General features: G+C 43.3%; 1 long non-coding RNA gene across 2 annotated transcripts in view; it reads right to left on the reverse strand.

The window, feature by feature from the left end:
• Positions 1 to 5,257, reverse strand: part of LOC119622399 (uncharacterized) — a 104,100-nt gene extending 98,843 nt beyond the window's left edge. For both annotated transcript variants that reach the window (XR_012095400.1, XR_005239027.2), the window contains exon 1: positions 4,978 to 5,257. This is a non-coding gene — a long non-coding RNA (uncharacterized lncRNA). The remainder of the gene's footprint in view (positions 1 to 4,977) is intronic.
• Between the last annotated feature and the right edge of the window lie 420 nt (positions 5,258 to 5,677).

The raw sequence follows: 5,677 nt of genomic DNA on the forward strand, positions 1-5,677 counted from the left end.
GACCTCATTACCACTTTTGATGGGATTACCTGAGTGGCATTGGCAGGTATATCTCTATTGTGGCAGTGAGTGGATTGTGGCTTAAAGTCATTAAGCATTTGGATCAGATAGATAATTCCTCTTGTTCTGATCCATACCAAGAGTTTTCTTGAAGTTGTTCTGTGTTTGTTTTTGTTTTTGTCTGTAGAGACAGGGTCTCAATGTGTTGCCCAGACTGTTCTCAAACTCCCACCTTGGCCTCCCAAAGTACTGGAATTACAATTGTGAGCCCCTGCACCTGGCCTTCACCAAAGGAAGTTCTTATTACAGATTTCCTGCATATTTGCCTTCAGGAAGAGGATGCACTGGTTAGAGGTGTGAATGTCAGGTCCCTTCTGCCATTCTAACCCTGTTATAAAGTAAAATTGGCTCTCCAGCTTATAATTTAGTCTCTTTGAATCTAGAATACTGTAGAATTTGGAATCAAGACTGGATTCAAATCTCATTTACTTTGTGATTTGGGCTAGTCTCTTAATCTCTCAATGTCAGTTTCCTTACTTGTAAAAATCGAGATAGTAATTATTAACATATCAAAGGTTTGTAATATCAAATGAGATAAAATACAGAAAGAGCTTAGCACAGCACCATGGATTTAGAGTGTTTGATGCATTCATTATTTTACTTAAGAGTAGCTATTATCGTTTTTACTTAGTGAAGGTATCCCTGAGAATCTAATCCACAATCAGGATACCAATTAAATCGAGTTCCTGAATCCACACTGAGGATTGGCTCAAGCAATCCTCCCACGTGGGTGAAGGTAAATATTCTACAAACCATCAGGTAAAGTCACTTGATCAGTCAGTCAGCCATCCTTGGTGACTTCAACCCAGCCATGCTTATTTCTTTTCTGGGAGGGTGGGAGGTGTGGTTTATAGAGATGGAGTCTCTCTCTGTTTCCCAGGCTGGTCTCAAATGTCTGGCTTCAAGCAATCCTCCCACCTTGGCTTCCCAAAGTGCTGGGATTACAAGCATGAACCACCATACCCAGCCTGTATTTTGATTTTTACCATTGCATTTAGCAAAGTCTCTAGTGATATTGTGGTAGACAAGGCAGAGACATATGGGCTATAAGAGCTAGTAGTATTATTGAATGGGCTCGTGGCTACTTATACATAGTGTGGTTACTGTATTGAAGGGATCTTTAAAAGGAGAAAGCCCTATTCATTCAAAAGACATTAATTTAGTTTCTCTTTGATGCCAAAAACAATGAATATAGTGGCCTACCCTCAGTTTACAGACTAGCAGGGAGAAAGATAAGCACATAATCAAGCGAATCACAATCCTTGAGAAAGGGATGTTTTGTCTGAGACTGAAGGATGATTAAGAGTCAACAAAGAGACCAGCCTGGCCAACATGGTGAAACCCCGTCTCTACTAAAAATACAAAAAAAAAAAAAAAAAAAATTAGCTGGGGGTGGTGGCAGGTGCCTGTAATCCCAGCTACTTGGGAGGCTGAGGCACTAGAATCACTTGAACACAGGAGGTGGAAGTTGCAGTAAGCTGAGATCACACCACTGCACTCCAGCCTGGGAAATAGAGTGAAGCTCCATCTCAAAAAAAAAAAAAAAAAGTAAGATAACTGGCCCAATTTAAAAATAGGTAAAACTCTGAAGAGAGATATACAAATGGCCAGTAAACACATAAAAAGATGCTCAACATCATTAGTCATCAAGGAAATACAAATAAAAACCACAATGTGACACCACTTCACACCCACTAGGATGGTTATAATTTAAAAGATGGACAATAACAAATGTTGTTGAGGATGTGAAGAAACTGGAACTTTCATACACTGCTGGTAGGAATGTAAAATGCTGCAGCTGCTTTGGGAAACAGTCTGGCAGTTCCCCAAATGGTTAAAGATAGAATTATCGTATGACACAGTAATTCCTCTCATTAGGTATATACCCATGAGTATTGGAAACATATGTCTACACAAAAACGTATACATGAAAGTTCATAGCAGCATTATTCATAATAGCCAAAAAGTAGAAAGAACCTCGATGTCCATCAACTGATGAATGGTAAACAAAATACTGTATATCTGCACAATGGAATACCCAGTCATAAAAAGGAATGAAGTACTGACACACGCTATGTGGATTAACCTTGAAAACAGTATACTAAGAAGTGAAACTGACCCAGTAGTCCCATAGACTATTCTTTCGCATAAACATAGAAATTGACCCTTCTGGTCTTAAAGCTTGAAGCTTATATTTGTTTTGTTTGAGTTCCTTTCTGGGGAAAAGACCTTCAGGCCTCTCAAAAAAAGTATCAAAGAACTGAAACTCACCAGATCACCACATCCAGGCAATGAGACTTAGGACCCCTCATTCATCAGGATTGCTTCCTTGCCCCTCCCTGGTTCCTGTTTTCTTATGCATTGTTACATTTCTTCCCTGCTATCTAAATCCCTGGTTTTAGGTCAGGGAGATGGATTTGAGATTGAGCTCCCATCTCCTCAGCTGCAGCACCCGCTTAAAGCCTTCTTCCTTGGCAATACTTGTCATCTCAGTGATTGGCTTTCTGTGCGGCGAGCAGCAGGACCTAGACCAAACCCATGATATATTGGTAACAAAAGAAGCCCATCAGAAACCACAAATTGCATAATTTAATATATATGAAATGTCCAGAAGGCAAATCTATAGAGATGGAAAGTAGATTCGTGGTTTCTAGAGGCTGAGAGAAGGGGAGAATGGGAAGTGACTGCTAATGAGTATAGGGTTTCTTCAGGGGGTGATGAATATGTTAGAAAATTGAATTGTATGCTGTAAGTGGGAGAATTGTATGGCACGTGAATATCTCAATAAGGCTGTTAGAGTAAAAATAATAATTAACTAAGAGAAATGAGAAAGAAAGTTTGGATTCCCAGACAGAGAGGAGTATGGAAAGGGAAAAACAATGTGTCTGGATGACAGTTAGCAAGAGAAGTGTGGGCTAAGGCTAAGGGAGGTGGCTAAGGCTGAGGGAGTAAAAGCCCAAGCCCTCCAGGTGCTTATAGGTCATTAGCCTGAGAGCAATGGGAAACCGTTAAAGCCACCAGGATTGTCCTGGTGCAGTGGCTCACACCTGTAATCCAAACACTTTAGGAGATGGAGGCAGGTGGATCGCTTGAGCCAGGAATTCGAGACCAGCCTGGGGCAACATGGCAAAACCCCATCTCTACAAAAAATACAAAAATTACCCCGATGGGTGGCTGAGGTGGCCCTGATGGTGGCTTAAGATCACTTAAGCCAGAGAGGTGGGGGCTGCAGTGAGCTCAGATCATGCCACTGCACTCCAGCTGGGCAATGGAGCCAGACTCCTCTTAAAAAAAAAAACAAACAAAAAAAACACCAGGATCATGGAGAGCTACAGTGAATACTTTGATGAATGAGTTGAGAATTTTATTTATTTATTTATTTATTTATTTATTTGGAGACAGGGTCTTGCTCTGCTTCCCACGCTGGAGTGCAGTGGCATGACCATAGTTCACTGCAGCCTTGAACTTTCAGGTTCAAGTGATCCTCCCACCTCAGCCTCCTGAGTAGAAGGGACTGCAGGTGTGTGCCACCACGCCTGGTTAATTTTTGTATTTTTCCTTTTTAGAAATGGGGTCTTGCTATGTTGCCCAGTCTGGTCTCAAACTCCTGGGCTCAAGCAATCCTCCTGCCTCAGCTTCACAAAGTGCTGGGATTGTCAGCAGGCATGAGTCACCACCATGCTTGGTAGAGTTGAGAATTTTTAAACCTGCCTAGCTATTTTCCCACATTTTGTGTCCTACAAGATAGACCTTCAAATACCCAAAGGATGGAGAAAAGAAGGCAGAACTGGCCTATGTTGCTCCAAAGGACTAGGACCAGTGAGCGAGGAAGCTCATTTGAGTTCATTTTAAGTTTCCTAATAAGCAGGGGTCTCCAATAACAGGGCAGGTAAGGCAGCTCACCAACACCAGCAGTATTCCTGCAAAGGTGCAGTACCTACATGGAGTCCACGGAATACTCCAGCCCTGGGTGGGAGATCAGGCAAGGTGACTTCTAAAACTGAGATGCATTCAATCACCTAGATTCTACAAAGACCAAAACAGAACCGTCTTCACTTTTCTGAAACTGTCGGTGAAGGAGTCCCTTTCTCAGTCATTAACAAAAACAATGATCAGTTTTCCTATTTCAAACATTTTATACACTATTGAAAATATCAAAATGCATGAATCCAGAAACCCTGGCTCTCTTCCAAACTCCCTATTTAGGGCTAAAGAGAAGGGCTACTGCGTGGCCGCAGCTCACCCAACTGGTGAGCTGAACCTGGCCAACAGGTACCCACGTACGACTGCCCCCTCTACCCACCACCTCTCCAGCATCCATGAAAGAGGCACCTTCACACACAAGGAGCCAAGGGCGTTTTCCAACCCTCTTCAAGAAATTGGAGAAGAGATGAAATAGGACAAACTTCAAGAGAAAAAACAAAATAGGATTAAAACAAGGGGAATGAAGTGTGCCTAGGGACTCAGGGCAACTAGGCCTCCCATCCACCGTCCCTTTCTCCGTTAGCCTTATGGCCTTATAGTCAGCTGATGAGGCGAAATCGAAAATATACCTTGAACAAGAGATCATCCTGAGAGGAGTAAGGCAGTTTCTCAAAAAATTTAAAACAGAATTGCCATTTGATCCAATACCACTTCTTGGTATATACCCAAAAGAATGAAAAGGAGAGTCTCAAAGAATTATTTGCACATTCATGTTCATATCATTATTCACAATAGTGGAAGCAAAAAGTGGAAGCAACTCAAGTGTCCGGAGAGGGACGGACCAAGAAGCAAAATGTGGCATGTCCACACAACGGAATGCTATTCCCCCTTAAAAGGAAATTCTGATACATGCTACAGATGCATGAACCTTGAAAACTTTATGCTAAGTGAAACAAGTCAGCCACAGAACAAATATTGCATGATTCTACTTACATGGCACCTACAGTGGTCAAATCCACAGAGACAGAAACTAGAACGGTGATTGCCTGGGGCTGGAGGAGGGAGGAGGGCGGAGTAAGTGATGGGGACACGGTTTCAGTTGGGGAAGACGAAAAAGTTCTGGAAAGGACAGTAGTGATGGTTGTCCCACAATGTCAGGGTACTTAATACCACTGAACTGCACATTTTTGGAAAATGTAACACTTTAAAATGGTTAAAATGGTATATATGATGTTATGTATATTTTACCTCAATTAAAGGAGCCACCCGGCAGTACTAAAATTAGGAGCCTTTAGATGCATAAGACCCTCATGTCCTCTTTATAATATTATTTTTTCATAGCTCCTGTGAGTCTGAGACTCTGAGACGAAGGAATCCCAGCAGCCTGGGAAGACCGCCCTGTCTCTCCGCTCAGGGACTCCCGGAGCGCCAACCCCAGCTGGATGCAACGTAACCGCCCCGCTAACCGCCAGCCCGGCTGAGATCCCTCGGAGGGCCCCACGCCCACTCAGAGGCGGACTCAGAGGCGGGCGGTGCCGCGCCCCGAGGAAGCCGCCCTCAATGCCGAGATGCACTGCACGTTCTTCCAATCAAAGGGCCCCAAGTCAGGCTCTCAAGGCCAGAGCCAACCGCAAAGAGGCTATTGCCTGTTGTCCCGCCCTCCCGTGATGACGACTAGCGAGTTTCAAACCCG

This window comes from Chlorocebus sabaeus, chromosome 14, assembly GCF_047675955.1.
Source record: "Chlorocebus sabaeus isolate Y175 chromosome 14, mChlSab1.0.hap1, whole genome shotgun sequence".
NCBI classification, from domain to species: domain Eukaryota; kingdom Metazoa; phylum Chordata; class Mammalia; order Primates; family Cercopithecidae; genus Chlorocebus; species Chlorocebus sabaeus.